This window comes from Pseudophryne corroboree, chromosome 12, assembly GCF_028390025.1.
Source record: "Pseudophryne corroboree isolate aPseCor3 chromosome 12, aPseCor3.hap2, whole genome shotgun sequence".
Classification (NCBI taxonomy): Eukaryota; Metazoa; Chordata; class Amphibia; order Anura; family Myobatrachidae; genus Pseudophryne; species Pseudophryne corroboree.
In genome coordinates this window covers 27,237,929-27,250,546 of record NC_086455.1, presented here as the reverse complement: position 1 = coordinate 27,250,546, position 12,618 = coordinate 27,237,929, and the positions used below count along the sequence as shown (strand labels likewise).

At 46.2% G+C, this 12,618-nt stretch overlaps 1 protein-coding gene and 1 pseudogene across 11 annotated transcripts in view; one reads left to right on the top strand and one right to left on the bottom strand.

The window, feature by feature from the left end:
• The window catches only part of PPP2R5E (protein phosphatase 2 regulatory subunit B'epsilon), a 211,828-nt gene that overhangs the window by 168,538 nt on the left and 30,672 nt on the right, over window positions 1-12,618 (bottom strand). The gene's annotated exons all lie outside the window — the stretch shown is intronic.
• Window positions 1-12,618, top strand: part of LOC134980283 (cyclin-dependent kinase 5 activator 1-like) — a 36,922-nt pseudogene that overhangs the window by 23,405 nt on the left and 899 nt on the right.

The following is a 12,618-nucleotide window of genomic DNA, read 5'->3' as shown; positions in this document are numbered from 1 at the left end:
GCCCCTTTTTCGGCGGGTTCTTCTCCCGCTATTTTTCCAGTCAGGCAGGGGTTAAATATCTCCATATAGCCCCTATGGGCTATATGTGAGGTATTTTTAGCCTTGTATAAGGTTTATATTTGCCTCTCAGAGCGCCCCCCCCCAGCGCTCTGCACCCTCAGTGACTGCCCAGTGAAGTGTGCTGAGAGGAAAATGGCGCACAGCTGCAGTGCTGTGCGCTACCTTATGAAGACTGAGGAGTCTTCAGCCGCCGGTTTCCGGACCTCTTCACGCTTCAGCATCTGCAAGGGGGTCGGCGGCGCGGCTCCGGGACCGGACTCCACGGCTGGGCCTGTGTTCGATCCCTCTGGAGCTAATGGTGTCCAGTAGCCAAGCAGCAAATCCACTCTGCATGCAGGTGAGTTTACTACTTTCCCCCTAAGTCCCACGTTGCAGTGATCCTGTTGCCAGCAGGACTCACTGTAAAGAAAAAAACCTAAACTAAACTTTCTCTAAGCAGCTCTTTAGGAGAGCCACCTAGATTGCACCCTTCTCGTTCGGGCACAAAATCTAACTGGAGTCTGGAGGAGGGTCATAGGGGGAGGAGCCAGTGCACACCACCTGACCTAGTAAAGCTTTACTTTTTTGTGCCCTGTCTCCTGCGGAGCCGCTATTCCCCATGGTCCTTTCAGGAACCCCAGCATCCACTTAGGACGATAGAGAAATAAAGTAATGGTGGTTTCTGACTACTGACGTACAGGGGTCATCACACACAAAAACATTTTGAAAATTGGTCAAGCAACCAATTAAGTTAATTCAGGACCATTTGATATGGATTGACCTGACTGGGGCTGGGAAAAACTGGTTTAAACAAAACCAAAAAGACTCAACAGTACACATTTTACAACATTATTTATGTGATAGACAGAAATACAACCACTTGGGTTGCTATAGTAGGTAATATTGCAACAACTGAAAGCATAGATGCTTATTCTCTCTCTATAACAATACAACATAAAGCACGAATACCAGTAAATTGGTCAGAACAATCATTTGCAGTCTTGTTCAGCAAACGGCAATAAATTCAGGAGCATAATAAAACGCTGTGTTGCCTAGAATTATTGTGTGTTTGCAAAAGGAGAGCTCAGTGACATTGCTTGGGTGCTGTCCGTAGGTACTCGAGTGACCAAGGTAGATCAACTTGATGTTTTACAAGTGAGATTCTGTAAGGTGGAGTCAACAAGGAACAATACAGAGAAAATATTGTCAAAGGAAAACCCAAGAGCGGAAATTAAATTGTTTCCCACTCGGCTGCCACTAGTGGGCACCCGACGGAGAAATTCAATTGTTGCTCTGTTAGAGGGTGCATACCATGGGGGCCACATTTCAGCTCGCAGCCTCTTGAGGTGCCAAAACTCTGTGGTTTGGGTGCAGTTTCACCAACAAGGACTTCAGACTAGTTTAGCCCAATCGGAGCAACAAATGAGTTGCCCCCGACGGGCGTCCATTACTTTGGGCTCCCATTAAAAGAGATGAATCGCCCCCAAAGACTGAGATGTCCATGAATTCATTTGAAGTGCACGGAAAAACAGGCGAGCTGCATCAGATAAAAATTAATTTTTAACCTGTGGTGTAAGCAGCCATTATTATTTTTATTATTACATTCCTCATAGGTGCTTCGCCCATGCATTGTAAACATGCAATTCAGCAACCATGCATAGAGCACTAAACTGAACATGTTAAAACTCATTACTAAACAAACATTTACAGTACACCGCGTTTAGTGCCAAATTGTCCATGTAGATAATGGCGAACACGCCACGAGTTTATTATGTGGGACATGTCTCCGGACATAATTAACTTATCACAATTTATGAAAAATAAATGAAATTGACACTAAGGGGTATATTCAATTGAAGTCGAATTACAGCGTGGTTTCGTCAGTTTTTGGATTCGACAGCCGAAACCCTCTACCGTCACACTGAATTCGACATATTCAATTAAAAACGGATTCGACACGGCCTCTGCCGAAAAACGGACCAATCGTCGAAAAGTGGGCGGCGTGGATTCGACTTCCCGCCATTTGGAAAACTATATACGATATAAAAAAAATATGATATACATGTTGGAAAACGCAGGGATTTTGCTAAAAAAACGATTCCACAAAAGAGCTGACTGTAATGGCTGCTCGTCTCCCTGAAGTCTCAAAAACGGGAGTGAGGAGAGAGGAGTGGCTTTGGAGAAGTGTATCCTGGGTAACTGTGGAATCATGGGTACATTTCCCCTCAGCCGAGTACAGGAAAAAATATTCTTTTAAAAGATTATATAATACTTGTGGGTCATAAATAGAAAAAATAAGAATTTACTCACCGGTAATTCTATTTCTCGTAGTCCGTAGTGGATGCTGGGTACTCCGTAAGGACCATGGGGTATAGACGGGCTCCGCAGGAGACTGGGCACTCTTAAAAGAAAGATTAGGTACTATATCTGGTGTGCACTGGCTCCTCCCTCTATGCCCCTCCTCCAGACCTCAGTTAGGGAAACTGTGCCCGGAAGAGCTGACATTACTAGGAAAGGATTTGGAATCCAGGGTAAGACTCATACCAGCCACACCAAATCACACCGTACAACTCGTGATAACTATACCCAGTTAACAGTATGAACAATAACTGAGCCTCTCTCAACAGATGGCTCATACAATAACCCTTTAGTTAAGCAATAACTATATACATGTATTGCAGAGAGTCCGCACTTGGGACGGGCTCCCAGCATCCACTACGGACTACGAGAAATAGAATTACCGGTGAGTAAATTCTTATTTTCTCTGACGTCCTAGTGGATGCTGGGTACTCCGTAAGGACCATGGGGATTATACCAAAGCTCCCAAACGGGCGGGAGAGTGCGGATGACTCTGCAGCACCGAATAAGCAAACTCAAGGTCCTCCTCAGCCAGGGTATCAAACTTGTAGAATTTTGCAAAAGTGTTTGAACCCGACCAAGTTGTAAAGCCGAGACCCCTCGGGCAGCCGCCCAAGAAGAGCCCACCTTCCTCGTGGAATGGGCTTTTACCGATTTAGGATGCGGCAGTCCAGCCGCAGAATGTGCAAGCTGAATCGTGCTACAGATCCAGCGAGCAATAGTCTGCTTTGAAGCAGGAGCACCCAGCTTGTTGGGTGCATGCAGGATAAATAGCGAGTCAGTTTTTCTGACTCTAGCCGTCCTGGAAACAAAGTTTCAGGGCCCGGACTACGTCCAGCAACTTGGAATCCTCCAAGTCCCTAGTAGCCGCAGGCACCACAATAGGTAGGTTCAAATGAAACGATGATACCACCTTAGGGAGAAATTGGGGACGAGTCCTCCATTCTGCCCTTTCCATATGGAAGATCAGATATGGGCTTTTACATGACAAAGCCGCCAATTCTGACACACGCCTAGTCCAAGCTAAGGCCAAAAGCATGACCACTTTCCACGTGAGATATTTTAGCTCCACGGTCTTAAGTGGCTCAAACCAGTGGGATTTTAGGAATCCAACACACGTTAAGATCCCAAGGTGCCACTGGAGGCACAAAAGGGGCTAAATATGCAGCACCCCTGTAACAACTTCCGAACTTCAGGCAGTGAAGCCAGTTCTTTTTGAGAGAAAAAGGGATAGGGCCGAAATCTTGGCCTTTATGGATCCTAATTTTAGGCCCATAGTCACTCCTGACTGTAGGAAGTGTAGGAATCGACCCCCCTGGAATTCCTCTGTAGGGCCTTCCCGGCCACACACCAAGCAACCTATTTTCGCCATATACAGTGAAAAAATCTTGCCGTCACGTCTTTCCTAGCCTTTATCAGCGTAGGAATAACTGCATACGGAATGCCCTTTTCCGCTAGGATCCGGCGTTCAACCGCCATGCCGTCCAACGCAGCCGCGGTAAGTCTTGGATCAGACAGGGTCCCTGTTGCAACATGTCCTGACTGAGAGGCAGAGGCCATGGGTCCTCTGAGAGCATTTCTTGCAGTTCTGGGTACAGAGTCCTTCTTGGCCAATCCGGAGCAAAGAATATTGTTCACACTCCTCCGTTTATTACAATTCTCAGCCCTTGGGTCTGAGAGGAAGAGGAGGGAATATATAGACCGACTGGAACACCCACAGTGTTACTAGTGCGACCACAGCTATCGCCTAAGAGTCCCTTGACCCAGCGTAAAACCTTTTTTATCTTTTTATTGAGGTGGGACACCATGTAGTCCACCTGAGGCAGTTTCCATCAATTTGCAAAACTGCGTGAAGACTTCCTGATGAAGTCACCACTTTCCCGGGTGGAGGTCGTGTCCACTCCCGGAATGAACACTGCTGACAGTGCGCTTACTTGATTCTCCGCCCAGCGAAGAATTCTGGTGGCTTCTACCCTCGCCACCCTGCTCCCTGTGCCGCCCTGGCGGTTTACATGAGCCCCTGCGGTCTGACTGGATCAGAACCGGTTGGTCGCGAAGCAGGAACTCCGCTTGACTTAGGGCGTTGTATATGGCCCTTAGTTCCAGGATATTGATGTGAAGGCAAGTCTGTTGGCTTGACAACTAACTTTGGAATTTTCTTCCCTGTGTAACTGCCCCCCACCCTCGGAGGCTTGCATCCGTGGTCACCAGGACCCAGTCCTGAATGCCGAATCCGCGGCCCTCGAGAAGGTGAGCACTCCGCAGCCACCACAGGAGAGACACCCTGGCCCTGGGGGATAGGGTGATTAACCGATGCATCTGAGGATGTGATCCGGACCACTTGTCCAGTAAGTTCCATTGTGCATGGAACCAGCCGAAGGGGATGGCCTCGTATGATGCCATCATCCTTCCCAGGACTAGAGTGCAGTGATGCACTGACACCTGTTTTGGTTTTCAATAGATTCCTGACCAGTGTCATGAGCTCCTGAGCTCTCTCTATCGGGAGATAAACCCTCTCCTGGTCTGTGTCTAGGATCATGCCTAGGCGAGGCAGACGAGCTGTAGGAACCAACTGCGACTTTGGAATATATAGAATCCAGTCGTGTTGCCGTTTCACTTCCAGAGAAGGTGATACGCTGTCCAGCAACTGCTCTCTTGATCTCGCTTTTATGAGGAGATCATCCAAGTATGTGATAATAGTGACACCTTGCTTCCGCAGGAGCACCATCATATCCGCCATTACCTTGGTGAAATTGGTAATGACAATCCCGTACCGCAATTCTGAGGTACGCCTGATGAGGTGGATAAATGGGGACACGAAGGTATACATCCCTTATGTCCCGATTCATTTCAGGCTTGCAATGACCGCTCTTAGCGATTCCATCTTGAACCTGAACCTTTTCAGGTATATGTTCAGGGATTTTAATTCAATATGGGTCTAACCGAACCGTCTGGTTTCGGGATTATAACATGGTCGAATAATAACACCCTCTTGTTGAAGGAGGGGACCCTTGACCACCACCTGTTGAAGATACAATTTACGAATTGCAGTTAACACTGGCTCCCTCTCTTGGGGGGAAGCCCGCCGGGTCCTCGGTGAGGGGGCATCTTCTCACAGTCCAGCCTGTATCCCTGCGATACAATTTCTATTGCCCAGGGATCTAACAGGGAGTGAACCCACTTGTGGCTGAACTTACGAAGGCGTGTCCCCACCGGGCCTAGCTCCGCCTGTGGAGCCCCAGCGACATGCGGTGGATTCTTGTAGAGGCCGGGGAGGACTTCTGTTCCTGGGGACTAGCTGTGTTGTACAGCTTCTTTCCTCTGCCCCCGGCTCTGACAAGAAAGGACGCACCTCAGACTTTCTTGTTTCTTTATTCGAAAAGCTGCATTTAATAATGTCGTGCTTTCCTAGGCTGTGCAGGAATATAAGGCAAAATATCAGAATTACCAGCTATAGCTGTGGAGACCAGGCCCGAGAACCTTTCTCCACACAATCCTCAGCCTTCCATATGCCTCTTAAGTCGGCATCATCTGTCCAATGTATATTCTACAGGACACGTCAAGCAGAAATCGACATAGCTTTTGTCTCTAGGACCCAGTATACTCATGTCCCTTTGGGCATGCTTTATAATTATATATCTATCACTTAAGACAGCATCTTAAAATATTTATATGCATACTAGGGTCTCAATCTCTGCTGATAAGGTACCTGTCCACGCTGCCACAGCGCTATAAACCCATGCCGACACAATCGCCGGTCTGGGTAGTATACTAGAATGTGCACACTATCTGCAGGATCCCTGAGAATAGCTAGTGCAAACAGGACACCCAAGGGGAAGATTCTCAACACATCCTGGCCCTAGTGGGGAAAGGATACAGCCTGAGAATTCTCTTGTGGGAAGCTGCCGTCTCTTGTCTGGAGATTCCAGCTCTTTTTACTCATGAGAGGAGGGAAATTTACCTCAGGATTCTTCCCCTTAACATGTGTACTCTCGTGTCAGGGACAGATGAGTCATAAGTGATATGCAAATCATCTTTTATTCCAATAATCTTATATTGAATATCTTTTAGCCCTCTTGGCTGTAACTTTGCATTATCGTAGTCGACAGTGGAGTTAAACTCCGTGTCGATACTTTGTTATTTTGGATAGTGAGCATAGAGAGACTCTGAAGGACTCTGTGACATAGGGACAGACCAGGGAAGATTTCCTTTCTGTTCCCTAACCTTTTGTGCAATCATTTTACCTCAGCACTTACACATATCCAAACAGGTGTCGGCGTTGTTGACGGAGACACCCTCCCACACACTTATCCGCTCTATCACCTCCTTAGAGGAGCCTTTTACCTCAGACATGTCGACACACGCGTACCGACACACCACACACACAGGGGATGCTCTATTTGAAGACAGTTCCCCCACCAGGCCCTTTGGAGAGACAGAGAGAGAGTATGCCAGCACACACCACAGCGCTATATAATACAGGGATGTACACTATACTGAGTGATTTTTCCCCTATAGCAGCTTATATACACAGTTTTGCGCCTAAATTTATGTGCCCCCCTCTCTTTTTTACCCTTTGTGTACCAGGATACTGCAGGGGAGGGCCTGGGGAGCTTCCTTCCAGCTGAGCTGTGAAGAGAAAATGGCGCCGGTGTGCTGAGGAAGAAGGCCCGGCCCCCTCAGCGGCGGGCTTCTGTCCTTTTATGTACTTTAATGGCGGGGGTTAATGCACATATACAGTTTATCAGACTGTATTATGTGCTTTTCGCCAAGTAAGGTAATCTAATTGCTGCCCAAGGCGCCCCCCCCCCAGCGCCCTGCACCCATCAGTGACCGGAGTGTGTGGTGTGCTAAGGGAGCAATGGCGCACAGCTGCAGTGCTGTGCGCTACCTTAATGAAGACCGGAGTCTTCAGCCGCCGATTTTCAACTTCTCTTCGTTCTTCTGGCTCTGCAAGGGGGACGGCGGCGCGGCTCCGGGACCGGACGACCGAGGACTGGGCTTGTGTTCGATCCCTCTGGAGCTAATGGTGTCCAGTAGCCTTAGAAGCCCAAGCTAGCTGCAAGCAGGTAGGTTCGCTTCTCTCCCCTCAGTCCCACGTAGCAGTGAGTCTGTTGCCAGCAGATCTCGCTGAAAATAAAAAACCTAACAAATACTTTCTTTTCTAGGAAGCTCAGGAGAGCCCCTAGGGTGCATCCAGCTCTGGCCGGGCACAGATACTAACTAACTAACTAACTGAGGTCTGGAGGAGGGGCATAGAGGGAGGAGCCAGTGCACACCAGATATAGTACCTAATCTTTCTTTTAAGAGTGCCCAGTCTCCTGCGGAGCCCGTCTATACCCCATGGTCCTTACGGAGTACCCAGCATCCACTAGGACGTCAGAGAAACCAAGTAGATAATCCCTTAAAATATAAATAGATATGCTATTAGAAATAAAAAAAGCACCAAAAAATAAAAGTATTTAAGATTTCTTATCAGCTCACGCCAGAAAAAGAAGGCGCAATGAAATTGACGAAATGACTGTCGAAAAGCACTGATGTTGAATCGGCATTCTTCAATTGAATATACTTTTGTCGAAATGCCGCATTTTTAACATTACAGACATGAAAGTGTCAAATAGTAAAAAGTCGAAACTGAAACTACAGTTTTTTTGTCGATAAGTGCCGTATTGAAATGTCGAATCAGATTCGACATGGTTTTTTTGGTCGAAAAAGCTCAGTTTTTCGACAATTTCAGTAATTCGACATCAATTGAATATACCCCTAAGGCTGGAATTCAATTGTTTCATCAGGCGCCCAAAGTAATAGCGTAAAGTAGCTTAATTAGACTTGAGTCCTGGAACAATGAGAAAAGTCCCATGTGGGCATTCAAACGGGACACTTACTGCACATTTAAGCTTGCCACCTCGTGAGGCTGCAAGCAAAAAGGTCTGTGCAGTGGTACTTGTGCTCGACCGGCAGAACAATTGAATAGCTGCTGGTGGGTGCCCAAACAATTAAATCACAATCTAAAGTTATAGCCACATCCGCTTTCTTAAGGATACAGCGATTAATTTTGTTATCAGGGTCCTACTGTGATGCATGGGGCTAGAGATCACAAAGATACGGTTTTCCCTATGTGTCCAATTATCACCTGGATGTTCTGCCTGCCACTACAGAAAATCTCCCAAGCATCCCGGAACGTCACAGCAAGTAAAGCAGGCTGAGAACCGCTGTCCTAGATGAAGACAAGCTCAGATCAAGCTTGTTTGCTGCTTGGGTCACAGCATTTGTAAATATAATTTAAAAAAAAAAGTAACATTTTATTCAAGCTTTACTACTGATAAGTAGAACTTGAGCTTTTACAAAGTACAAGCTCAAGTTAGACACACAAACGCAGTGGGCCCAAAGACACGTAGGAGACAGCCCGCTGTACAGTAACATGATACAGCTATGCTCTTCTATTAATGAAACATAGTACAGGCTGCAATGCAAGAGACACCTATGTGCTTATTAATTATTTCCACTCGACTCATAATACATCCAGATAAAACAAAGTGCACATAAACCAAATGTTTAACAACATTGGAAATCTGTCACATAAACATATTACCTGCAGCTTTTTATGGGAATGAATGAACGCTACCCAGGAGACGTCTGCTTTCATGTTCAATAACACTGCACAGAGCGCTTATGTGGATTTCTCACTGCAGTTACAGAACGAAAAGGAGGTGTGTAGGTGTAAAGCACTGATCCTTAGTAACCACTAACAATGTAAACTTGTGGGAGACCTCAGCAAACAAGACCTTGTCTTAAAGTCAGAGTTGCGTGCAACAGAAATCAATCTACAGCATTGATAAACAGACCTGTCATGGTAATCCCTTTCCAAGGTTAAAAAACGGTTCTGTAAGCTGCCCGGTTCAATGTGTAGCTGTGCACTGAAGTGCATCCGGCATAGAACAAACTAAACCAGGGGTCTATCTATCAGGGCTTCACAAATCCCAGGGGCCAGGTAGCCATGGCCCCTAGATTTTGCTGCCTGGCTACCAGATTATGTGGGGGTAGTAGGTCCTCGTAGGCCCCAGCAGAGAATCATGAATGTGCCTGTATTGCGGCGACCCTTCCATGCATAGGAGTGCATGTGCAGAGTGTCTGTCCCAGCCTGCGCCGACTGCCGTGCCTGTCCATCCCAGCCTGACCTAAGTGCTGTCTCTAAACTACTGCATAGAGCTCTCTAGTAAGAGCATCTGTGTGTGGTTAGAGATTTCAGCTTTGGTGGGGGAAGGGAGGTGGCCATGGGGGTGTGTCACTACGGAGGGGTTAGTTGTGTGGTTATGGGGGTTGGTTGACCGGAGGGGGGAGGGTGGGGGGGGGGGATGTTTAGCTGCTCAGTATTGTTGCCGCACAGGGGTGGGGGTGGTAGGAGGTTGTTGTTTGCCTGGGGGCCACTGCATAGCATTGTGGCCACAGAGGGCTGGTTTGAACGTGGGTACCCCCTTAGTTGTGTGGGGAAACTGCTCAGTATTGTGGCTTCGGATGGGGGTGGGAGGGAACGGTGGTCTGGCTCCTACACTTTCATCCTGGCTCCTAAATTTTATAAAAATGTGTCAAGCCCTGTATTACAGAGATGGCAGCATCAGACAACTGTATAACAGCGGCAGTGTCCATTACATCAGGCAATTGTAATGTAATACTATAAAGTCACAAAAATCGCATGCGCTACTATGGCATTGACGAGAGAAAGCCAGTGGCTGTATACTGGACCTGTAGAGGCCTATACATACTAAAGCCAAACTACAAGTATTCAGAACATATTGCTTAGAGAATTTATCCAGCATGTCCTCCTCGATCATTCCCAGTGTGCAAACTGTAGGAGTAAACACACCGCCCCAATCACTCAGTTCCTAAAAGATAATGAGCCTAATTCAATAAGGATTGCAAATTCTGGTAATTAGCAGAAATAGAGGATAGATGTGTTGGGGTAAGGTATACCCTATGTAATATAAACAATTGTATATGTTGATCATGAATAAAAGCAGCAGAAACCATAGGGCTCTATAACGCTAATCGACACATCCTCTCGCAGAACTCCCAAATCAGTCTCCCATTTAGATCAAAGACCTGGTATCTCCCCCATGTTGGCTTGCAATACAGATGACAAATGTCCTATGAGAAAAATGGACAATGTCCTACGAGATCCTATGGACATCATACATTTTCTAATAGTGCTGAATGACTGGGGGGTGTCAGGAAATTGGGTGGGCAGGGCATGCCTGAGTTGTAGAAACCTGAAGAAGTGGACAGATGACAAACTAAACTCCTGTCGCAGTTGAGTAAAAGATTTGAGTACATTCCGCCCACACCAGGGAATAAATTAGATACTTTATCTGTTGGTAAATAGCAGAGGGGAGAATATGGAAAATGAACAAAAGTTTTAGGAGTACCGCCCTCTTAGATACATAGAAACTGATGACAGATAACAACCACTTGGCCCATCTAATCTGCCCTTAGACAGATCGCAGAGAGATAAATGCATAAATAAATATCAGAAATATAAGAGATAGCTGTAGACAGATAGATCCTATAGAGTGTAAGCTTGCGAGCAGGGCCTTCCTACCTCTATGACTGTTATTACCCAGTTTCATTTTATCTCTGTTGCTTCCAATTGTAAAGCGCAACAGAATTTGCTGCGCTATATAAAACTGTTACAAAATGTGGTTAGCATCCCAGCAGCCTGTATGGTGGCGGTCATGTGACAGACAGTGGAACACCGACCGCTGGAACGCCGAAGGCGACTATCGGGGTTAGGCTTAGGCACTAGAGGGGTTGAAAGCCATTGCCGCCACCCCTCACGGATTAGCCCTAGATACCACCCCAAAGGGTTAGGGTAGGGGGCAGGAGATGGGTAAAATACTTACCCCTGGACGGTGTCAGGATGCCGCAGTTGGTCATGTGACTGCCGGCATCCAAACAGCCGGTATTTCATACCCAACCCGTAGATAGATATGAGATAGAAGATAGATATGACCTATATAGATATAAGGTAGGGAGATAGATATGGAGGTGACAGTGTAAAGGTGTCCATACACTAGACAATATAATGAGCGATTTGGTCATGTCCAGCGGATCAAAACTACAAATGGTTCATAACAGTGCAGATCGTTCAGTGTCTGTGAAAGATAACGACCACGATATGTGGTCCTGCTGGTTGTTAGTCAGAGCTTCTGATCTTCCCTGATGCAGGGAAGATCTGAAGCTATCGTCAACGATGGCATGCTCCTGGAAGTAGCTACTCCCAGATCTTAAGATATATCTTATGTGCACTGTAGTATATCGTTTGCCCAGGACTGCCGGGGAGCTGCCAGGGGGAGTTCAAGGGAAATCGTTAACGAGAACAAATAGTTTACAGGTCACCTAGTGTATGGGCACCTTAAGTGTGTGATGTATCTTGCAGACACGCATTAGGAAACAGCAGACTGCCACATAGTCATTGAATTGTTGTGTGTAGCATTAGAAGGATACAAGCATGTGACCCACTGTGCAATTACCTATAGGGTCAGTTTTACCAATACTAGATTATATGAGGAAAGAAAAACTACATCACAAGGATAGGCACAAGATTATTAAGAAAATACATCAGGCGCTGATTCTAAGCATCCATCATGTATCCACCAAACGTCCAATATTCAGCCTTACACCCACAGATTCTGTTACATTATTACTTCAACGCCAGCTGACATAGCCAGTGACCCACTATTATCTCAGCGTTACATCCACAGACATGAATACATCTGCCGTTATCTCATATTAAAATAGAAGAATAATTTTTCTTAAAAAACACGAATAATATGAGAAGCGGTATGGATCCATTGCTGAAAGGAAATTTAAAAAAAATTTGCACTTGTTTTATTTTCAACTAAGCTCAGATTATTGAAAATATCCTATAATTTATTTTACACATATTCCCTCTCTTACAGGGATATAATATGGTGAAAATGCCTTCTATATTGTCACCAATTTTTAGCACTTGTTGAATTGCCTATACGTAGATCATTAGCATAAACAACGCATCACAATCACCAGCTTATTTCCATAAACAACGCATCACGCTCATTTGCATAAACGACGCATCACAGTAACGTTACAATGCCGCAGTAAGCAGGGAAAACCTCTGACCACAACCTGCTGGACTCAGTTGCTGTCTAGTGTTGAACCAGGCAGCATCACTCACATGCTGGAAAC